The following is a 26,479-nucleotide window of genomic DNA, read 5'->3' on the forward strand; positions in this document are numbered from 1 at the left end:
CCACGCCTCGCAACCATATAACATTGTTGAAACCACTATTCCTTCAAACATACCCATTTTTGCTTTCCGAGATAATGTTCTCAACTTCCACGAATTCTTCAACGCTCCCAGAACTTTCGCCCCCTCCCCCGCCCTATGCCTCACTTCCGCTTCCATGGTTCCATCCGCTGCCAAATCCACTCCCAGATATCTAAAACACTTCACTTCCTCCAGTTTTTCTCCATTCAAACTTACCTCCCAATTAACTTGTCCCTGAACCCCACTGTACCAAATAACCTTGCTCTTATTCACATTCACTCTCAGCTTTCTTATTTCACACACTTTACAAAACTCAGTCACCAGCTTCTGCAGTTTCTCACACGAATCAGCCACCAGCGCTGTATCATCAGCGAACAAAAACTGACTCACTTTCCATGCTCTCTCATTCACAACAGACTGCATACTTGCCCCTCTTTCCAAAACCCTTGCATTCACCTCCCTAACAACCTCATCCAAAAATTTTGTTTGTGTGTTTTGATAAGTACATATATATATGGTAAACAAGGGGACAAAGATGACAAACGTTTGATAAGAGAACTATTACCTTTCAACAACAACTTCCTTTTTTTTTAATTAATATTGGAATTAACTGCTTCTAAGGGATTTTTACTAAGTTTAGATTATGTTGTGTCATCATTAAGACATCATTCATTTTAGATAAACAGTTACTTTTGTCTAAAATCAGATAAGGCTAACACTGTTGGGATTTTCGACAAAAGTAACTATTTATCTGAAATATCCTAAACTTAGTAAAAATCCCTTAGAAGCATTCAATTTCCACTTCAATAAAGAAATGAAGTTGTTGAAATGTAATAGTTCTCTTATCAAAAGTTTGTCATCTTTGTCCCTTTCTTTGCCATATAAGGATGGGCATATCAAAACATACAAACAAAATTTTCCAGCAAGACCTATAGTGAGTTCAGTATGCTCCATCACATATACATTGTCAAAATGGTTAGTTTCTTTATTAGGCCCTTTAGTGGGTAAGGTATCAAATTCTAATATCATGAATAATGTAGATTTAGTCAACCAGCTAAACAATATCAATGTTAATTTTTATTTCAAATTAGTTAGCTTTGATGTTTCCGCACTTTTCACTAAAGTTCCAGTGGATGACCATTTAGAATATTCATTTGATGTCTTGGATGATATTTATCTACAGGTTTCAAAGTCTGTTTTCAGTGAATTGATAAAATTGTGTATTTCAATTTGATAGATATTGTTATGCTCAAAAATTTGAGTAAGAAATCTTTATATGGAATTTTTTGTAAAAAAAATTACTAAAGGATATCTTACCTTTAATGCAATTTGGTTTAGTTATGTAGATGTTCTTTGCTTTTGGCTAACAAATGAAAGTTTACAAATATTTCTCCCCTTAACGATTTAGTACCTTCCATCAAATTTACTGTAGAAAATGAAAATAATGGTATGTTACCATTTTCAGATTGCATGATCCATAGGCATGGAAACAAATTTAAGTTTAACATATACAGAAAACCTATCAAAGTATGCTCATATATCCATTAAAACTCATCTCAACATGACAGAGTTAAATCATCATCATTTCAATCATTGTTCCTTGGGGCATTACCTATTTCCAGTTCAGAGTTTATTGATGAGTTTGAGAAGATATATTCTATTGGATCTACGTTAAAGTACCCTAGATCTTTCATTGATAAGTCCCTTAAGTTAGCAAAGAAATCATTTTATAGAGTTGAGCCCAAACCTTCCATTGACGCAAAGAATCTTTTAGTTCTCCCTTCTAATAACACTTTCACTTTTCTTCCCATGTTGCTTAAATCTTTTAATGTAAAGGTTGTCTCTACCAACAGTAATACTATAACGAATATCTTAATCAGGAATGTACATTCTCTTGGATGCATCTATAAAGTGCCATGTGGAAATTGTGATAAATTTCATACCAGGCAGAGTGGTGCGGATCTTTCTGTTACACTTGAGCAACATAAATATAGTAAAGGAACGGGACAAGAATCAAATGTTTTTTTTAATCACGTTAAAAACTATGATCATTGTATTGACTGAGCTAATGTCATCTCACTTATTAACTCTAATTCTATCACCACAAGAAATATCATTGAATCTTCTATTATTAGATACACAAAGAAATATAATCTTAATAGTAGTGATCGTCTATATAAATTAGATAACTCTATTGTTGATAAAGTTTGTAAAATGATAAGTTTATGAACGCTCGTTGTATGTTTTGGACAATCACATGTTTACCAAAAGGCGTCCTAGTTTCGTCTCTTCGATGTATATCAACTGACTTATATTTCTCTCTTGTGTCTTCCCTGGTGATGTGACTATTTCACGAAAGTGCACTTGGGAACTTATCGTGTTTCAATTTTCCCGTGGACTCATGGGAAAATATATATATATATATATATATATATATATATATATATATATATATATATATATATATATATATATATATATATATATCTATATATATATATATATATATATATATATATATATATATATATATATACATAATTATATATCTATTTATTTTACTTTGTCGTTGTCTCCCACGTTAGCGAGGTAGCGCAAGGAAACAGACGAAAGAATGACCCAACCCACCCACATACACATGTATATACATACACGTCCACACACGCAACTATACACACCTATATATCTCAACGTATACATACATATACACACACAGACATATACATATATACACATGTACATAATCAATACTGTCTGCCTCTATTCATTCCCATCACCACACCGCCATACATGAAATAACAACCCCATCTCCCCGCATGTGCGCAAGGTAGCGCTACTATACGTTTCAGCGGCAGACAAACGCTAGTTTTCACAAATTTCTGCTAAACGAATGGTTGTATCACTATGATATTTCAGCACACTATCCTTAACACCCGGGCCTAATTTATGGCTGACATACCATATTGCTATATGTGCTATGTGAGGAGTTTACTGAGTGATATTAAGCCTACGCCAGTCATCATATCGAAGGCGTTACAGAGAATCGGACGAGTGTGGGGTACTCGTCTAACCCTTCCCCCCCCCCCCCCCCCGACACTCCCCCCTCACTCCCCCCACCCCCCGCCCCCCAATATCGCAGTATCTCCCCCCCCCCATTTCCGTCTTCACCCCCAAATTTGATTGTGTCGTATTCTAATTACGTACATAAATAATAGGTATGACAGTTAGTATATACATATCATACATTAGTAATAATATGTTATACAGTTATTGTGTGTGGACGTGAAAACCAGAGTGCGTCAAACGACCATGAAAGCAGAAAGCAACAGTTATTCCCGTTGTATATAACGGACGTGTCGACGGTGACCAGAAGGATGAAGTCAGTTTTGGTTTTGGACAACCAACTGAAATCGCTTATGGGTACTTCATGTATTCTTTACCTTCTTAAAAAGGAAATATATGCCTTAATACAATATCCACAGTCCCCCATATCCCCTCCCTCCTCCTCTCTGAGGTATGGGGTACCCCATCACGAGGCTACAACTCTAGCGACTGCCGAGGCGCGCGCGGTCATCACATCAACAATGTTGTCCTTCTGCCTCCGTGGATGCAGGACAGCGTTTGTTTTTCGTCTTGTCACGTTGTACAAACGTGAATGCACCCGCGGTAGAACGTACATAAGTTCGAATAGATGCGTAGACAATATGTTCTGGTTCGAACATACATTATTACATTTATGTGCATATGAAATATGAAAGTAAACGAGACTGTATTGTGTCGCAATGTCATATTAATTATCATAGTGAGGTGAGACGAAATGTGTAACATAACATTAATTTTTATGCACACAGGCCTTACGAGCGAGTTGTGCACATCGTGGGCATGACTGTGTCAAGAGTGAGGGACATAGTCAACACCACCACCACAGCCTCCCCTTCCACACCGGCACCACCAACACGTTGCTACATCGGCTGTTGGTGATAACTTTACTGTCGGTGCAATACGGCGCCACATCCACAAGAAGTTCTCGGAAAGAGCAATATCTTAACACTGAGAGTCATATCAGCCGACCTGAAAACTCATGGTATCCTCCCGTAGGATACTTCACACAACAGTTCGGTGGATCCTTCACGCCATGGGATTTTGATACAGACTGTCACAGTGAAAGATGTATGTAAGGAGGGAATCGCTGGACGTTGTGTGTCGTCGGACTGACGGTCTCCGAGCTCTAGAGCGCCACCGAGAGAAGGGAAGGAAGGTGGTATATGTGGATGAGACGTGGTTTACCACCAGGATGGGCCATAGTAGGGAGTGGGTAGATACCGCACAGGTTCCAAGCAACACCACGTACAGTCGTTAGGTAGCACCTGGTGAAGGGAAGTGATTTGTAGTGGTCGCAGGTGGCACGGACGAAGGCTTTGTTGACGACTCATACCTGTGCTACCCAGCCAAGACCAACCAGGGTGATTATCATGGAGAAATGAATGCCGAACTGTTCCTGCGATGGCTAACAACGCAGCTCCTTCCGTCACTGCTAGAGCCATCGATACTTGTGCTCGACAATGCACCATACCACAGCCAGCTGACGGAGGAGAGTCGATACCCTACCACAGCCACCAGGAAGGCGGACCTGGAGCAGCGCAAGATTTCCATCCCACCTGCTGCTGCCACTCGCCCTGAGCTGCTGGTCCTCTGCCAGCAGAACCGTCCACAGCCCCAGTATAAGATCGACAACACCATCCGTATGTGGAGCCACGAGATCATACGGTTCCCACCTGGCCACCCCGAGCTCGACTCCATCGAGCAAGTATGGGGATTAATGAAGCGTCATGTGCGCTCCACACTCCAGCGGTTTACCCGGACGGACCTAAAGGCAAGATTGGAAGAAGCCAGGCAATTGGTACACAAGGATGTGTGGGCGGCAGCTCTTCAGCACTCCCATAAATTTGAAGGAAAATAATGGAGGACTGGCAACATACACGAGGGAGTCGAACCCGTTATTATTAACATCGCCAGTGATGATGAAGACGATGACGTTTTCTTTGATAGTGATTACGAATAAATTTGGTTTTCTCATGTTGTCATTTTATTCCTACGGTATATATATATATATATATATATATATATATATATATATATATATATATATATATATATATATATATATATATATATATATATATACATTTATATATATATATATATATATATATATATATATATATATATATATATATATATATATATATATATATATATATATATATACATTTATATATATATATATATATATATATATATATATATATATATATATATATATATATATATATATATATATATATATATATATATATAGTATAAGAAAGTAAACTCTAGATTGATATGGGTAAAACTGAAAGTTGATGGAGAGAGATAGGTGATTATTGGTGCATATGCACCTGGGCATGAGAAGAAAGATCATGAGAGGCAAGTGTTTTGGAAGCAGCTGAGTGAGTGTGTTAGTGGTTTTGATGCACAAAACCGGGTTATAGTGATGGGCGATTTGAATGCAAAGGTGAGTAATGTGGCAGTTCAGGGAATAATTGGTGTACATTGGTGTTCTGAGTTGTAAATGGAAATGGTGAAGAGCTTGTAGATTTGTATAATGAAAAAGGACTGGTGATTGGGAATACCTGGTTTAAAAAGAGAGATATACATAAGTATACGTATGTAAGTAGGAGAGATGGCCAGAGAGCGTTATTAAATTACGTGCTAATTGATACGCGCGCGAAAGAGAGACTTTTGGATGTTAATGTGCCGAGAGGTGCAACTGGAGGGATGTCTGATCATTATCTTGTGGAGGCGAAGGTGAAGATTTGTAGAAGTTTTCAGAAAAGAAGGGAGAATGTTGGGGTGATAAGAGTGGTGAGAGTAAGTGAACTTGGGAAGGAGACTTGTGTCAGGAAGTTCCAGGAGACACTGAGTACAGAATGGAAAAAGGTGAGAACAAAGGACGTAAGAGTAGTGGGGGAGGAATGGGATGTATTTAGGGAAGCAGTGATGGCTTGCGCAAAAGACGCTTGTGGCATGAGAAGGGTGGGAGGTGGGCACATTAGAAAGGGTACCGAGTGGTAGGATGAAGAAGTAAGGTTATTAGTGAAAGAGAAGACAGAGGCATTTGGACGATTTTTGCAGGGAAATAATGCAAATCAGTGGGAGATGTATAAAACAAAGAGGCAGGAGGTCATAAGGAAGGTGTAAGAAGTGAAAAAGAGGGCAAATGAGAGTTGGGGTGAGAGAGTATCGTTGAATTTTAGGGAGAATAGAAAGATGTTTTGGAAGGAGGTAAATAAAGTACGTAAGACAAGGGAACAAATCGGAACTTCAGTGAAGAGTGCTAATGGGGAGGAGATTATAATTAGTTGAGATGTGAGAAGGAGATGGAATGAGTATTTTGAAGGTTTGTAGAATGTGTTTGATGATAGAGAACAGATATAGGGTGTTTTGGTCAAGGTGGTGTGCAAAGTGAGAGGGTTACGGGGAAATAATTTGGTAAACAGAAAAGAGGTAGCAAAAGCTTTGCAGAAGATGGAAACCGGTAAGGCAGCGGGTTTGGATGGTATTGTAGTGGAATTTATTAAAAAAGGGGGTGACTGTATTGTTGACTGGTTGGCAAGGTTATTTAATGTATGTATGATTCATGGTGAGGTGCCTGAGGATTGGCGGATGCTTGTATAGTGCCATTGTACATAGGCAAAGGGGATAAGAGTGAGTGCTCAAATTACAGGGTATAAGTTTGCTGAGTATTCCTAGTAAATTATATGGGAGGGTATTGATTGAGAGGGTGAAGGCATGGACAGAGCATCAGATTGGGGAAGAGCATTGTGGTTTCAGAGGTGGTAGAGGATGTGTGGATCAGGTGTTTGCTTTGAATAATGTATGTGAGAAATGCTTAGAAAAGGAAATGGATTTGTATGTAGCATTTATGGATCTGGAGAAGGCATATGATAGAGTTGATAGAGATGCTCAGTGGAAGGTATAAAGAATATATGGTGTGGGAGGCAACTTGTTAGAAACAGTGAAAAGATTTTATCGAGGATGTAAGGCATGTGTACGTGTAGGAAGAGAGGAAAGTACTTGGTTCTTAGTGAATGGAGGTTTACGGTAGGGGTATGGGATGTCTCCATGGTTGTTTAATTTGTTTATGGATGGGGTTGTTAGGGAGGTGAATGCAAGAGTTTTTCGAGAGAGGGGCAAGTATGCAGTCTGTTGTGGATGAAAGAGCTTGGGAAGTGAGTCACTTGTTGTTCGCTGATAATACAGCACTAGTGGCTGATTCATGTGAGAAACAGCAGAAGCTGGTGACTTAGTTGGTAAAGTGTGTGAAAAAAGAATGCTGAGAGTAAATGTGAATAAGAGCAAGGTTGTTAGGTATAGTAGGGTAGAGGGTCAAGTCAATTGGGAGGTAAGTCTGAATGGAGAAAAACTAGAGGCAGTAAAGTGTTTTAGATATCTGGGAGTGGATTTGGCAGCGGATGGAACCATGAAAGCGAAAGTGAATCATAGGTTTGGGAAAGGGGCGATAGTTCTGGGAGCCTTGAAGAATGTGTGGAAGTCGAGAGCATTATCTCAAAAAGCAAAAATGGGAATATTGAAGGAATAGTAGTTCCAACAATGTTATATGGTTGCGAGGCGTGGGTTATGGATAGAGTTATGTGGAGGAGGGTGGATGTGCTGGAAATGAGATGTTTGAAGACAATATGTTGCGTGAGGTTGTTTGATGGAGTAAGAAATAATAGGGTAAGAGAGATGTGTGGTAATAAAAAGAGTGTGATTGAGAGAGCAGAAGAGGGTGTTTTGAAATGGTTTGGTCACATTGAGAGAATGAGTGAAGATAGATTGACAAAGAGGATATATGTGTCAGAGGTGGAGGGAACGAGGAGAAGTGGGAGACCAAATTGGAGGTGGAAAGATGGAGTGAAAACGATTTTGTGTGATCGGGGCCTGAACATGCAGGAGGGTGAAAGGCGTGCAAGGAATAGAGTGAATTGGAACGATGTGGTATACTGGGGTTGACATGCTGTCAATGGATTGAACCAGGGCATGTGAAGCGTCTGAGGTAAACCATGGAAAGTTCTGTGGGGCTTGGTTGTGGAAGGGGAGCTGTGGTTTCGGTGCATTACTACATGACAGATAGAGACTGAGTGTGAACGAATGTGGCCTTTGTTGTCTTTTCCTAGCGCTACCTCGCACACATGAGGGGGGAGGGGCTGTTATTTCATGTGTCGCGAGGTGGCGATGGGAATGAATAAGGGCAGACAGTATGAATTATGTACATGTGTATATATGTATATGTTTCTGTATATATATATATATATATATATATATATATATATATATATATATATATATATATATATATATATATATATATATATATATATATATTTTTTTTTTTTTTTTTTTTTTGCTTTGTCGCTGTCTCCCGCGTTTGCGAGGTAGCGCAAGGAAAAAGACGAAAGAAATGGCCCAACCCACCCCCATACACATGCCTTGATTCAATCCACTGACAGCAGGTCAACCCCGGTATACCACATCGCTCCAATTCACTCTATTCTTTGCCCTCCTTTCACCCTCCTGCATGTTCAGGCCCCGATCACACAAAATCTTTTTCACTCCATCTTTCCACCTCCAATTTGGTCTCCCTCTTCTCCTCGTTCCCTCCACCTCCGACACATATATCCTCTTGGTCAATCTTTCCTCACTCATTCTCTCCATGTGACCAAACCATTTCAAAACACCCTCTTCTGCTCTCTCAACCACGCTCTTTTTATTTCCACACATCTCTCTTACCCTTACGTTACTTACTCGATCAAACCACCTCACACCACATATAGTCCTCAAACATCTCATTTCCAGCACATCCATCCTCCTGAGCACAACTCTATCCATAGTCCACGCCTCGCAACCATACAACATTGTTGGAACCACTATTCCTTCAAACATACCCATTTTTGCTTTCCGAGATAATGTTTCGACTTCCACACATTCTTCAAGGCTCCTAGAATTTTCGCCCCCTCCCCCACCCTATGATCCACTTCCGCTTCCATGGTTCCATCCGCTGCCAGATCCACTCCCAGATATCTAAAACACTTCACTTCTTCCAGTTTTTCTCCATTCAAACTCACCTCACACTTGAATTGACCCTCAACCCTACTGTACCTAATAACCTTGCTCTTATTCACATTTACTATTTACTATTCACATTTATTAAAAAAGGGGGTGACTGTATTGTTGACTGGTTGGTAAGGTTATTTAATGTATGTATGACTCATGGTGAGGTGCCTGAGGATTGGCGGAATGCGTGCATAGTGCCATTGTACAAAGGCAAAGGGGATAAGAGTGAGTGCTCAAATTACAGAGGTATAAGTTTGTTGAGTATTCCTGGCAAATTATATGAGAGGGTATTGATTGAGAGGGTGAAGGCATGTACAGAGCATCAGACTGGGGAAGAGCAGTGTAGGTTTCAGAAGTGGTAGAGGATGTGTGGATCAGGTGTTTGCTTTGAGAATGTATGTGAGAAATACTTAGAAAAGCAAATGGATTTGTATGTAGCATTTATGGATCTGGAGAAGGCATATGATAGAGTTGATAGAGATGCTCTGTAGAAGGTATTAAGAATATATGGTGTGGGAGGCAAGTTGTTAGAAGCAGTGAAAAGTTTTTATCGAGGATGTAAGGCATGTGTACGTGTAGGAAGAGAGGAAAGTGATTGGTTATCAGTGAATGTAGGTTTGCGGCAGGGGTGTGTGATGTCTCCATTGTTGTTTAATTTGTTTATGGATGGGGTTGTTAGGGAGGTGAATGCAAGAGTTTTGGAAAGAGGGGCAAGTATGAAGTCTGTTGGGGATGAGAGAGCTTGGGAAGTGAGTCAGTTGTTGTTCGCTGATGATACAGCGCTGGTGGCTGATTCATGTGAGAAACTGCAGAAGCTGGTGACTGAGTTTGGTAAAGTGTGTGAAAGAAGAAAGTTAAGAGTAAATGTGAATAAGAGCAAGGTTATTAGGTACAGTAGGGTTGAGGGTCAAGTCAATTGGGAGGTGAGTTTGAATGGAGAAAAACTGGAGGAAGTGAAGTGTTTTAGAATATCTGGGAGTGGATCTGGCAGCGGATGGAACCATGGAAGCGGAAGTGGATCATAGGGTGGGGGAGGGGGCGAAAATTCTGGGAGCCTTGAAGAATGTGTCGAAGTCGAGAACATTATTTTGAAAGCAAAAATGGGTATGTTTGAAGGAATAGTGGTTCCAACATATATATATATATATATATATATATATATATATATATATATATATATATATATATATATATATATATATATATATATATATATATTTATATATATATATATATATATATATATATATATTTTTTTTTTTTTTTTTTTTATACTTTGTCGCTGTCTCCCGCGTTTGCGAGGTAGCGCAAGGAAACAGACGAAAGAAATGGCCCAACCCCCCCCCATACACATGTACATACACACGTCCACACACACAAATATACATACCTACACAGCTTTCCATGGTTTACCCCGGACGCTTCACATGCCTTGATTCAATCCACTGACAGCACGTCAACCCCTGTATACCACATCGCTCCAATTCACTCTATTCCTTGCCCTCCTTTCACCCTCCTGCATGTTCAGGCCCCGATCACACAAAATCTTTTTCACTCCATCTTTCCACCTCCAATTTGGTCTCCCTCTTCTCCTCGTTCCCTCCACCTCCGACACATATATCCTCTTGGTCAATCTTTCCTCACTCATTCTCTCCATGTGCCCAAACCATTTTAAAACACCCTCTTCTGCTCTCTCAACCACGCTCTTTTTATTTCCACACATCTCTCTTACCCTTACGTTACTTACTCGATCAAACCACCTCACACCACACATTATCCTCAAACATCTCATTTCCAGCACATCCATCCTCCTGCGCACAACTCTATCCATAGCCCACGCCTCGCAACCATACAACATTGTTGGAACTACTATTCCTTCAAACATACCCATTTTTGCTTTCCGGGTAATGTTCTCGACTTCCACACATTTTTCAAGGCTCCCAAAATTTTCGCCCCCTCCCCCACCCTATGATCCACTTCCGCTTCCATGGTTCCATCCGCTGACAGATCCACTCCCAGATATCTAAAACACTTCACTTCCTCCAGTTTTTCACCATACAAACTCACCTCCCAATTGACTTGACCCTCAACCCTACTGTACCTAATAACCTTGCTCTTATTCACATTTACTCTTAACTTTCTTCTTCCACACACTTTACCAAACTCAGTCACCAGCTTCTGCAGTTTCTCACATGAATCCGCCACCAGCGCTGTATCATCAGCGAACAACAACTGACTCACTTCCCAAGCTCTCTCATCCCCAACAGACTTCATACTTGCCCCTCTTTCCAAGACTCTTGCATTTACCTCCCTAACAACCCCATCCATAAACAAATTAAACAACCATGGAGACATCACACACCCCTGCCGCAAACCTACATTCACTGAGAACCAATCACTTTCCTCTCTTCCTACACGTACACATGCCTTACATCCTCGATAAAAACTTTTCACTGCTTCTAACAACTTGCCTCCCACACCATATATTCTTAATACCTTCCACAGAGCATCTCTATCAACTCTATCATATGCCTTCTCCAGATCCATAAATGCTACATACAAATCCATTTATATATATATATATATTTTTTTTTTTTTTTGTCGATGTCTCCCGCGTTTGCGAGGTAGCGCAAGGAAACAGACGAAAGAAATGGCCCAATCCACCCCATACACATGTATATACATACGTCCACACACGCAAATATACATACCTACACAGCTTTCCATGGGTTAGCCCAGACGCTTCACATGCCTTGATTCAATCCACTGACAGCACGTCAACCCCGGTATACCACATCGCTCCAATTCACTCTATTCCTTGCCCTCCTTTCACCCTCCTGCATGTTCAGGCCCCGATCACACAAAATCTTTTTCACTCCATCTTTCCACCTCCAATTTGGTCTCCCTCTTCTCCTCGTTCCCTCCACCTCCGACACATATATCCTCTTGGTCAATCTTTCCTCACTCATTCTCTCCATGTGCCCAAACTATCTCCAAACACCCTCTTCTGCTCTCTCAACCACGCTCTTTTTATTTCCACACATCTCTCTTACCCTTACGTTACTTACTCGATCAAACCACCTCACACCACACATTGTCCTCAAAAATGTCATTTCCAGAACATCCATCCTCCTGCGCACAACTCTATCCATAGCCCACGCCTCGCAACCATACAACATTGTTGGAACCACTATTCCCTCAAACATACCCATTTTTGCTTTCCAAGATAATATTATCGACTTCCACACATTCTTCAAGGCTCCTAGAATTTTCGCCCCCTCCCCCACCCTATGATCCACTTCCGCTTCCATGGTTCCATCCGCTTCCAGATCCACTCCCAGATATATATATATATATATATATATATATATATATATATATATATATATATATATATATATATATATATATATATATATATATATATATATATTTATATATATATATATATATTTTTTTTTTTTTTTTTTTTTTTTTTATACTTGTCGCTGTCTCCCGCGTTTGCGAGGTAGCGCAAGGAAACAGACGAAAGAAATGGCCCAACCCCCCCCCATACACATGTACATACGTCCACACACGCAAATATACATACCTACACTGCTTTCCATGGTTTACCCCGGACGCTTCACATGCCTTGATTCAATCCACTGACAGCACGTCAACCCCTGTATACCACATCGCTCCAATTCACTCTATTCCTTGCCCTCCTTTCACCCTCCTGCATGTTCAGGCCCCGATCACACAAAATCTTTTTCACTCCATCTTTCCACCTCCAATTTGGTCTCCCTCTTCTCCTCGTTCCCTCCACCTCCGACACATATATCCTCTTGGTCAATCTTTCCTCACTCATTCTCTCCATGTGCCCAAACCATTTCAAAACACCCTCTTCTGCTCTCTCAACCACGCTCTTTTTATTTCCACACATCTCTCTTACCCTTACGTTACTCACTCGATCAAACCACCTCACACCACACATTGTCCTCAAACATCTCATTTCCAGCACATCCATCCTCCTGCGCACATCTCTATCCATAGCCCACGCCTCGCAACCATACAACATTGTTGGAACCACTATTCCTTCAAACATACCCATTTTTGCTTTCCGAGATAATGTTCTCGACTTCCACACATTTTTCAAGGCTCCCAAAATTTTCGCCCCCTCCCCCACCCTATGATCCACTTCCGCTTCCATGGTTCCATCCGCTGACAGATCCACTCCCAGATATCTAAAACACTTCACTTCCTCCAGTTTTTCTCCATTCAAACTCACCTCCCAATTGACTTGACCCTCACCCCTACTGTACCTAATAACCTTGCTCTTATTCACATTTACTCTTAACTTTCTTCTTCCACACACTGTATATGTATATGTATATGTATATATATACATATATATATATATATATATATATATATATATATATATATATATATATATATATATATATATATATATATATATATATATATATATATATATATATATGGGTTGAAAATATATGCAGGTTATAATTTCGTGATAATATAAATATGAAACAGACCAGTCAAGAAACTGACAGTATATCAACTGGACCTGGTTAATTTATGATGTGTAGGTACATAGTATGTACTAATAACAGCAATAACATTTCCTAGAAGGTCCAGAACACAGGTAATGGCAGTTCACTTGTTTGACCATTAGGACTGTAAAATCGACCTTCTAAACACTACATGTATGTAAATGTGCTGTTGTACAGTAATTTTCAAAGTGAAATAAGTCTTGCGTCTATGGAATTGTATCCTCTGTTAGTTAATAATCATACCTATTCTTATACACCTACATAACATTCTATTATGATTATATACTAAAGTTATGGGAAAATAGGGAGGAAAACAAGGTTGGGTGATGAGGAGATACGGGGAGAAGAGGAGGGATGACGAAGGCGAGAAGGGGGTGGGGGGTGGTTAGAATTGGGAGTGTGTTGGAGGGAGGGCCACACTTTCCTTCAAAAGCGTCAATATGACTACTCAGCTTTGTATTTTTTTCACGAGTAAACTCCTCAAACATCATATATAGCAATGTGGTATGTCAGCCATACTTTTGGCCCGGGTGTTAAAGATATTGTGCTGAAATATCATAATGATACAATGAATCGTACGAGATATTTGCGAAAACCAGATTTTGTCCGCCGCTGAAACGTATAATAGAAAAAGAGAACAAAAGCCAAATTCGTTCACACTCAGTCTCCAGCTGTCATATATAATGCACCGAAACAACAGCTCCCTTTCCACATCCAGGCCCCACAGAACCTTCCATTGGCCACCCCAGACGCTTCACATGCCCTCCTTCAATCCAGTGACAGCATGTCGACCCCCGTATACCACATCGTTCCAATTCACTCTATTCCTTGCACGCCTCTCACCGTCCTGCATGTTCAGGCCTCGATTACTCAAAATCTTTTTCACTCTATTTTTGCCAACTCTAATTTGGTCTCCCACTTCTCCTCCTTCCCTCTACCTCTGACATATATATCCTCACGGTCAATCTTTCCTCACACAATTTTTCCATGTGACTAAACAATTTCAAACTACCGCCATCTGTTCTCTCAACCAAACTCTTTTTAGCACCACACATCTCTCTCACCCTATTATTACTTACTCGATCAAACCACCTCACACCACATATTATCTTCAAACATCTCACTTCCAACACATCCACTCTCCTCCGCACAACTCTATCCATAGCCCACGCCTCGCAACCATATAACATTGTTGGAACCACTATTCCTTCAAACATACCCACTTTTGCTTTCCGAGATAATGGCCTCGACTTCCATACATTCTTCAACGCTCCCAGAACCATCGCACCCTCCCCCACCCTATGATTCAATTCCTCTTCCATGGGTCCAACCGCTGCCAAATTCACTCCCAGATATCTATAACACTTCACCTCCTCTAGTTTTTCTCCATTCAAACTTACCTCCCAATTGACTTGTCCCTCGACCTTACTGTACCTAATAACCATGCACTTATTCACATTTACTCTTAGCTTTCTTCTTTCACACACTTTACCTAACTCCGTCACCAGCTTCTTCAGTTTCTCACACGAATCAGCCACCAGCGCTGTATCATCAGCGAACAACAACTGACTCACTTCCCAAGCTCTTTCATCCACAACAGACTACATAGTTGCCTCTCTTTTCAAACCCCTTGCATTCACCTCCCTAACAACCCCATCCATAAACAAGTTAAACAACCATGGAGACATCACACACCCCTGCCGCAAACCAACATTCACTGAGAGCCAATCACTTTCCTCTCTTCCCACACGTTCACATGCCTTACATCCTCGATAAAAAAACTTTTCACTGCTTCTAACAACTTAACTCCCAAAACGTATATTCTTAATACCTTCCACACAGCATCTCTCATCATATGCCTTCTCCAGATCCATAGATGCTACATACAAATCCATTTGCTTTTCTAAGAATTTCTCATATACATTCTTCAAAGGAAACACATGATCCATACATCCTCTACCACTTCTGACACCGCACTGCTTTTCCCCAATCTGATGCTCTGTACATGCCTTCATCCTCTCAATCAATACCCCCACCCCCATAAAATTTCCCAGGAATACTCAAAAAGCTTATCCCTCACTAATTTGAGCACTCACATTTTTCACGTTTGCGTTTGTCCAATGGTACTATGCAAGCATTCCGCCAGTCCTCAGGCACCTCACCATGAGTCATACATACATTAAATATCCTTATCAACCAGTCAATAATACAGTCACCCACTTTTTCAATAAATTCCACCGCAATACCATCTAAACCTGCTGCCTTGCCGGCTTTATCTTCCACAAACTTTTACTACCTCTTCTCTGCTTACCAAATAATTCTCTCTAACTCTCTCACTTTGCACACCACCTCGACCAAAACAACCGATATATGCCACGCTATCATCAAACACATTCAACAAACCTTCAAAATACTCACTCCATCTCTTTCTCACATCACCACTACTTGTTATCACCTCCCCATTTGCCCCCTTCACTGAAGTTACAATTTGTTCCCTTGTCTTACGCACTTAATTTACCTTCCTCCAAAGCATATATCTATTCTCCCTAAAATTTACAGATACTCTCTCACCCCAACTCTCATTTGCCCTCTTTTTCACCTCTTGCACCTTTCTCTTGACCTCCTCCCTCTCTCTTTTATACATCTCCCAATCATTTGTATTATTTCCCTTCGAAAATCGTCCAAATGCCTCCCTCTTCTCTTTCACTAATAATCTTAGTTCTTCATCATTCCACTCACTACCCTTTCAAATCAGCCCACCTCCCACGCTTCTCATGACACAATCATATTTTGCGCACGCCATCTCTGCTTCCCCAAATACATCCCATTCCTCCCCCCCTCCCCTTACCTCCTTTGTTCTCACCTTTTTCCATTCTGTATTCAGTCTCTTTTGGTACTTCCTGACACAAGTCTCCTTCCCAAGGTCATTTATTTTCACCACTCTCTTCACCCCAGCATTCTCTCTTCTTTTCTGAAAACCTCCACAAATCTTCACCTTCGCCTCCACAAGATAATGATCAGACATCCCTCCAGGTACACCTCTCAGCACATTAATGTCCAATATATATATATATATATATATATATATATATATATATATTTTTTTTTTTTTTTTTTTTTTTTTTTTTTTTTTTATACTTTGTCGCTGTCTCCCGCGTTTGCGAGGTAGCGCAAGGAAACAGACGAAAGAAATGGCCCAACCCCCCCCCCCCCCCCCATACACATGTACATACACACGTCCAGACACGCAAATATACATACCTACACAGCTTTCCATGGTTTACCCCAGACGCTTCACATGCCTTGCTTCAATCCACTGACAGCACGTCAACCCCTGTATACCACATGACTCCAATTCACTCTATTTCTTGCCCTCCTTTCACCCTCCTGCATGTTCAGGCCCCGATCACACAAAATCTTTTTCACTCCATCTTTCCACCTCCAATTTGGTCTCCCTCTTCTCCTCGTTCCCTCCACCTCCGACACATATATCCTCTTGGTCAATCTCTCCTCACTCATTCTCTCCATGTGCCCAAACCATTTCAAAACACCCTCTTCTGCTCTCTCGACCACGCTCTTTTTATTTCCACACATCTCTCTTACCCTTACGTTACTTACTCGATCAAACCACCTCACACCACACATTGTCCTCAAACATCTCATTTCCAGCACATCCATCCTCCTGCGCACATCTCTATCCATAGCCCACGCCTCGCAACCATACAGCATTGTTGGAACCACTATTCCCTCAAACATACCCATTTTTGATTTCCGAGATAATGTTCTCGACTTCCACACATTTTTCAAGGCTCCCAAAATTTTCGCCCCCTCCCCCACCCTATGATCCACTTCCGCTTCCATGGTTCCATCCGCTGACAGATCCACTCCCAGATATCTAAAACACTTCACTTCCTCCAGTTTTTCTCCATTCAAACTCACCTCCCAATTGACTTGACCCTCACCCCTACTGTACCTAATAACCTTGCTCTTATTCACATTTACTCTCAACTTTCTTCTTCCACACACTTTACCAAACTCAGTCACCAGCTTCTGCAGTTTCTCACATGAATCAGCCACCAGCGCTGTATCATCAGCGAACAACAATTGACTCACTTCCCAAGCTCTCTCATCCCCAACAGACTTCATACTTGCCCCTCTTTCCAGGACTCTTGCATTTACCTCCTTTACAACCCCATCCATAAACAAATTAAACAACCATGGAGACATCACACACCCCTGCCGCAAACCTACATTCACTGAGAACCAATCACTTTCCTCTCTTCCTACACGTACACATGCCTTACATCCTCGATAAAAACTTTTCACTGCTTCTAACAACTTGCCTCCCACACCATATATTCTTAATACCTTCCACAGAGCATCTCTATCAACTCTATCATATGCCTTCTCCAGATCCATAAATGCTACATACAAATCCATTTGCTTTTCTAAGTATTTCTCACATACATTCTTCAAAGCAAACACCTGATCCACACATCCTCTACCACTTCTGAAACCGCACTGCTCTTCCCCAATCTGATGCTCTGTACATGCCTTCACCCTCTCAATCAATACCCTCCCATATAATTTACCAGGAATACTCAACAAACTTATACCTCTGTAATTTGAGCACTCACTCTTATCCCCTTTGCCTTTGTACAATGGCACTATGCACGCATTCCGCCAATCCTCAGGCACCTCACCATGAGTCATACATACATTAAATAACCTTACCAACCAGTCAACAATACAGTCACCCCCTTTCTTAATAAATTCCACTGCAATACCATCCAAACCTGCTGCCTTGCCGGCTTTCATCTTCCGCAAAGCTTTTACTACCTCTTCTCTGTTTATCAAATCATTTTCCCTAACCCTCTCACTTTGCACACCACCTCGACCAAAACACCCTATATCTGCCACTCTGTCATCAGACACATTCAACAAACCTTCAAAATACTCATTCCATCTCCTTCTCACATCACCGCTACTTGTTATCACCTCCCCATTTACGCCCTTCACTGAAGTTCCCATTTGCTCCCTTGTCTTACGCACCCTATTTACCTCCTTCCAGAACATCTTTTTATTCTCCCTAAAATTTACTGATAGTCTCTCACCCCAACTCTCATTTGCCCTTTTTTTCACCTCTTGCACCTTTCTCTTGACCTCCTGTCTCTTTCTTTTATACTTCTCCCACTCAATTGCATTTTTTCCCTGCAAAAATCGTCCAAATGCCTCTCTCTTCTCTTTCACTAATACTCTTACTTCTTCATCCCACCACTCACTACCCTTTCTAAACAGCCCACCTCCCACTCTTCTCATGCCACAAGCATCTTTTGCGCAATCCATCACTGATTCCCTAAATACATCCCATTCCTCCCCGACTCCCCTTACTTCCATTGTTCTCACCTTTTTCCATTCTGTACACAGTCTCTCCTGGTACTTCCCCACACAGGTCTCCTTCCCAAGCTCACTTACTCTCACCACCTTCTTCACCCCAACATTCACTCCTCTTTTCTGAAAACCCATACTAATCTTCACCTTAGCCTCCACAAGATAATGATCAGACATCCCTCCAGTTGCACCTCTCAGCACATTAACATCCAAAAGTCTCTCTTTCGCACGCCTGTCAATTAACACGTAATCCAATAACGCTCTCTGGCCATCTCTCCTACTTACATAAGTATACTTATGTATATCTCGCTTTTTAAACCAGGTATTCCCAATCATCAGTCCTTTTTCAGCACATAAATCTACAAGCTCTTCACCATTTCCATTTACAACACTGAACACCCCATGCATACCAATTATTCCCTCAACTGCCACATTACTCACCTTTGCATTCAAATCACCCATCACTATAACCCGGTCTCGTGCATCAAAACCGCTAACACACTCATTTAGCTGCTCCCAAAACACTTGCCTCTCATGATCTTTCTTCTCATGCCCAGGTGCATATGCACCAATAATCACCCACCTCTCTCCATCAACTTTCAATTTTACCCATATTAATCGAGAATTTACTTTCTTACATTCTATCACATACTCCCACAACTCCTGTTTCAGGAGTATTGCTACTCCTTCCCTTGCTCTTGTCCTCTCACTAACCCCTGACTTCACTCCCCAGACATTTCCAAACCACTCTTCCCCTTTACCCTTGAGCTTCGTTTCACTCAGAGCCAAAACATCCAGGTTCCTTTCCTCAAACATACTACCTATCTCTCCTTTTTTCACATCTTGGTTACATCCACACACATTTAGGCATCCCACTCTGAGCCTTCGAGGAGGATGATCACTCCCCGCGTGACTCCTTCTTCTGTTTCCCATTTTAGAAAGTTAATACAAGGAGGGGAGGATATATATATATATATATATATATATGTATATATATATATATATATATATATATATATATATATATATATATATATATATATATATATATATATATATATATATATATATATATATATATATATATATATTCCCTGGGGATAGAGGAGAAAGAATACTTCCCATGTATTCCCTGAGTGTCGTAGAAGGCGACTAAAAGGGGAGGGAGCGGGGGGCTGGAAATCCTCCCCTCTCATTACTTTTTTTTATTTTTCCAAAAGAAGGAACAGAGAAGGGGGCCAGGTGAGGATATTCCCTCAAAGGCCCAGTTCTCTGTTCTTAACACTACCTCGCTAACGCGGGAAATGGCGGATAGTTTGAAAGAAAAAGAAAAATATATATATATATATATATATATATATATATATATATATATATATATATATATATATATATATATATATATATATATATATATATATATATATATATATATATATATATATATATATATATATATATATATATATATATAGATATAGGGTGTTTGGGTCGAGGTGGTGTGCAAAGTGAGAGGGTTAGGGAAAATGATTTGGTAAACAGAGAAGAGGTAGTAAAAGCTTTGCGGAAGATGAAAGCCGGCAAGGCAGCAGGTTTGGATGGTATTGCAGTGGAATTTATTAAAAAAGGGGGTGACTGTATTGTTGACTGGTTGGTAAGGTTATTTAATGTATGTATGACTCATGGTGAGGTGCCTGAGGATTGGCGGAATGCGTGCATAGTGCCATTGTACAAAGGCAAAGGGGATAAGAGTGAGTGCTCAAATTACAGAGGTATAAGTTTGTTGAGTATTCCTGGTAAATTATATGGGAGGGTATTGATTGAGAGGGTGAAGGCATGTACAGAGCATCAGATTGGGGAAGAGCAGTGTGGTTTCAGAAGTGGTAGAGGATGTGTGGATCAGGTGTTTGCTTTGAAGAATGTATGTGAGAAATACTTAGAAAAGCAAATGGATTTGTATGTAGCATTTATGGATCTGGAGAAGGCATATGATAGAGTTGATAGAGATGCTCTGTGGAAGGTATTAAGAATATATGGTTTGGGAGGCAAGTTGTTAGAAGCAGTGAAAAGTTTTTATCGAGGATGTAAGGCATGTGTACGTGTAGGAAGAGAGGAAAGTGATTGGTTCTCAGTGAATGTAGGTTTGCGGCAGGGGTGTGTGATGTCTCCATGGTTGTTTAATTTGTTTATGGATGGGGTTGTTAGGGAGGTAAATGCAAGAGTTTTGGAAAGAGGGGCAAGTATGAAGTCTGTTGGGGATGAGAGAGCTTGGGAAGTGAGTCAGTTGTTGTTCGCTGATGATACAGCGCTGGTGGCGGATTCATGTGAGAAACTGCAGAAGCTGGTGACGGAGTTTGGTAAAGTGTGTGGAAGAAGAAAGTTAAGAGTAAATGTGAATAAGAGCAAGGTTATTAGGTACAGTAGGGTTGAGGGTCAAGTCAATTGGGAGGTGAGTTTGAATGGAGAAAAACTGGAGGAAGTGAAGTGTTTTAGATATCTGGGAGTGGATCTGTCAGCGGATGGAACCATGGAAGCGGAAGTGGATCATAGGGTGGGGGAGGGGGCGAAAATTTTGGGAGCCTTGAAAAATGTGTGGAAGTCGAGAACATTATCTCGGAAAGCAAAAATGGGTATGTTTGAAGGAATAGTGGTTCCAACAATGTTGTATGGTTGCGAGGCGTGGGCTATGGATAGAGTTGTGCGCAGGAGGATGGATGTGCTGGAAATGAGATGTTTGAGGACAATGTGTGGTGTGAGGTGGTTTGATCGAGTAAGTAACGTAAGGGTAAGAGAGATGTGTGGAAATAAAAAGAGCGTGGTTGAGAGAGCAGAAGAGGGTGTTTTGAAATGGTTTGGGCACATGGAGAGAATGAGTGAGGAAAGATTGACCAAGAGGATATATGTGTCGGAGGTGGAGGGAACGAGGAGAAGAGGGAGACCAAATTGGAGGTGGAAAGATGGAGTGAAAAGGATTTTGTGTGATCGGGGCCTGAACATGCAGGAGGGTGAAAGGAGGGCAAGAAATAGAGTGAATTGGAGCGATGTGGTATACAGGGGTTGACGTGCTGTCAGTGGATTGAATCAAGGCATGTGAAGCGTCCGGGGTAAACCATGGAAAGCTGTGTAGGTATGTATAGTTGCGTGTGTGGACGTGTGTATGTACATGTGTATGGGGGGGGGGTTGGGCCATTTCTTTCGTCTGTTTCCTTGCGCTACCTCGCAAACGCGGGAGACAGCGACAAAGTATAAAAAAGAAAAAAAAAAAAAAATATATATATATATATATATATATATATATATATATATATATATATATATATATTTATTTATTTTTTTTCTTTTGCTTTGTCGCTGTCTCCCGCGTTTGCGAGGTAGCACAAGGAAACAGACGAAAGAAATGGCCCAACCCACCCACATACACATGTATATACATACGTCCACAGACGCAAATATACATACCTACACAGCTTTCCATGGTATACCCCAGACGCTTCACATGCCCTGGTTCAATCCACTGACAGCACGTCAACCCCGGTATACCACATCGATCCAATTCACTCTATTCCTAGCCCTCCTTTCACCCTCCTGCATTTTCAGGCCCCGATCACACATAATCTTTTTCACTCCATCTTTCCACCTCCAATTTGGTCTCCCACTTCTCCTCATTCCCTCCACCTCCGACACATATATCCTCTCCTCTTGGTCAATCTTTCCTCACTCATTCTCTCCATGTGCCCAAACCATTTCAAAACACCCTCTTCTGCTCTCTCAACCACGCTCTTTTTATTTCCACACATCTCTCTTACCCTTACGTTACTTACTCGAATAAACCACCTCACACCACACATTGTCCTCAAACATCTCATTTCCAGCACATCCATCCTCCTGCGCACAAATCTATCCATAGCCCACGCCTCGCAACCATACAACATTGCTGGAACCACTATTCCTTCAAGCATACCCATTTTTGCTTTCCGAGATAATGTTCTCGACTTCCAAACATTCTTCAAGGCTCCCAGAATTTTCGCCCCCTCCCCCACCCTATGATCCACTTCCGCTTCCATGGTTCCATCCGCTGCCAGATCCACTCCCAGATATCTAAAACACTTTACTTCCTCCAGTTTTTCTCCATTCAAACTTACCTCCCAATTGACTTGACCCTCAACCCTACTGTTCCTAATAACCTTGCTCTTATTCACATTTACTCTTAACTATCTTCTTTCACACTTTACCAAACTCAGTCACCAGCTTCTGCAATTTCTCACATGATTCAGCCACCAGCGCTGTATCATCAGCGAAGAACAAGTGACTCACTTCCCAAGCTCTCTCATCCACAACAGACTTCATACTTGCCCCTCTTTCCAAAACTCCTGCATTCACCTCCCTAACAACCCCATCCATAAACAAATTAAACAACCATAGAGACATCACACACCCCTGCCGCAAACCTACATTCACTGAGAACCAATAACTTTCCTCTCTTCCTACACGTACACATGCCTTACATCCTAGATAAAAACTTTTCACTGCTTCTAACAACTTGCCTCCCACACCATATATTCTTAATTTCTTCCACAGAGCATCTCTATCAACTCTATCATATGCCTTCTCCAGATCCATAAATGCTACATACAAATCCATTTGCTTTTCTAAGTATTTCTCACATACATTCTTCAAAGCAAACACCTGATCCACACATCCTCTACCACTTCTGAAACCACACTGCTCTTCCCCAATCTGATGCTCTGTACATGCCTTCACCCTCTCAATCAATACCCTCCCATATAATTTACCAGGAATACTCAACAAACTTATACCTCTTCAATTTGAGCACTCACTCTTATCCCCTTTGCCTTTGTACAATGGCACTATGCACGCATTCCGCCAATCCTCGGGCACCTCACCATGAGTCATACATACATTAAATAACCTTACCAACGAGTCAATAATACAGTCACCCCCTTTTTTAATAAATTCCACTGCAATACCATCCAAACCTGCTGCCTTGCCGGCTTTCATGTTCCGCAAAGCTTTGGTACCTCTTCTCTGTTTACCAAATCATTTTCCCTAACCCTCTCACTTTGCACACCACCTCGACCAAAACACCCTATATCTTCCACTCTGTCATCAAACACATTCAACAAACCTTGAAAATACTCACTCCATCTCCTTCTCACATCACCACTACTTGTTATCACCTCCCCATTTGCGCCCTTCACTGAAGTTCCCATTTGCTCCCTTGTCTTACGCACTTTATTTACCTCCTTCCAGAACATCTTTTTATTCTCCCTCAAATTTAATGATACTCTCTCACCCCAACTCTCATTTGCCCTCTTTTTCACACCTCTTGCACCTTTCTCTTGACCTCCTATCTCTTTCTTTTATACATTTCCTACTCAATTGCATTTTTTCCCTGCAAAAATCGTCCAAATGCCTCTCTCTTCTCTTTCACTAATAATCTTACTTCTTCATCCCACCACTCACTACCCTTTCTAATCAACCCACCTCACACTCTTCTCATGCCACAAGCATCTTTTGCGCAATTCATCACTGATTCCCTAAATACATCCCATTCCTCCCCCACTCCCCTTACTTCCATTGTTCTCACCTTTTTCCATTCTGTACTCAGTCTCTCCTGGTACTTCCTCACACAGTTCTCCTTCCCAAGCTCACTTACTCTAACCACCCTCTTCACCCCAACATTCCCTCTTCTTTTCTGAAAACCCATACAAATCTTCACCTTAGCCTCCACAAGATAATGATCAGACATCCCTCCAGTTGCACCTCTCAGCACATTAACATCCAAAAGTCTCTCTTTCGCGCGCCTGTCAATTAACACGTAATCCAATAACGCTCTCTGGCCATCTCTCCTACTTACATACGTATACTTATGTATATCTCGCTTTTTAAACCACGTATTCCCAATCACCAGTCCTTTTTCAGCACATAAATCTACAAGCTCTTCACCATTTCCATTTACAACACTGAACACCCCATGTATACCAATCATTCCCTCAACTGCCACATTACTCACCTTTGCATTCAAATCACCCATCACTATAACTCGGTCTCGTGCATCAAAGCCACTAACACACTTATTCAGCTGCTCCCAAAACACTTGCCTCTCATGATCTTTCTTCTCATGCCCAGGTGCATATACACCAATAATCACCCTTCTCTCTCTATCAACTTTCAGTTTTACCCATATTAATCGAGAATTTACTTTCTTACATTCTATCACATACTCCCACAACTCCTGTTTCAGGAGTACTGCTACTCCTTCCCTTGCTCTTGTCCTCTCACTAACCCCTGATTTTACTCCCAAGACATTCCCAAACAACTCTTCCCCTTTACCCTTGAGCTTCGTTTCACTCAGAGCCAAAACGTCCAGGTTCCTTTCCTCAAACATACTACCCAACAGACATATACGTATATAAAAATATACATAATTCATACTGTCTGCCTTTCTTCATTCCCATCGCCGCCTCGCCACACATGGAATAACAACCCCCTCCCCCTTCATGTGTGCCAGGTAGCGCTCCCTTTCCACATTCAGGCTCCACACAACCTTCCATGGTTTACTCCAGACGCTTCACATGCACTGGTTCAATCCATTGACAGCACGTAGACCCCAGTATAGCACATCGTTCCAATTCACTCTATTCCTTGCACGCCTTTCATCTTCCTGCATGTTCAGGCCCCTATCACTCAAAATCTTTTCAATCCATCTTTCCACCTCCAATTTGGTCTCCCACTTCTCCTCTTTCCCTACATCTCTGACACATATATCCTCTTTGTCAATCTTTCCTCACTCATTCTTTCCATTTGACTAAACCACTTCAAAACACCCTCTTCTGCTCTCTCAACCACACTCTTTTTATTACCACACATCTCTCTTACCCATTCATTACTTACTCGATCAAAGTAACTCACACCACATATTGTCCTCAAATATCTCGTTTCCAGCACATCCACGCTCCTAGGCACAACTGTATTCATAGCCCACGCCTACCAAGAACAGAACGTTGTTGGAACCACTATTCATTCAAACATACCAATTTTTGCTTTTCGAGATAACTTTCTCGCATTCCACACATTTTTCAACGCTCCCAGAACTTTCGCCTTCTCCCCTACCCTATGATTCACTTCCGCTTCCAAGGTTCCAACCGCTGCCAAATCCACTCCCAGATATCTAAAACACTCCAGTTCCTCCAGTTTTTCTCCATTCAAACTTGCCTCACGATTAACTTGTCTCTCAACCATACTGTACCTAATAACCTTGCTCTTATTTACATTTACTCTCAGCTTTATTGTTTCACACACTTTACCAAACTCAGTCACCAGCTTCTGCA

Source organism: Panulirus ornatus, chromosome 18, assembly GCF_036320965.1.
Source record: "Panulirus ornatus isolate Po-2019 chromosome 18, ASM3632096v1, whole genome shotgun sequence".
Lineage (NCBI taxonomy): Eukaryota > Metazoa > Arthropoda > Malacostraca > Decapoda > Palinuridae > Panulirus > Panulirus ornatus.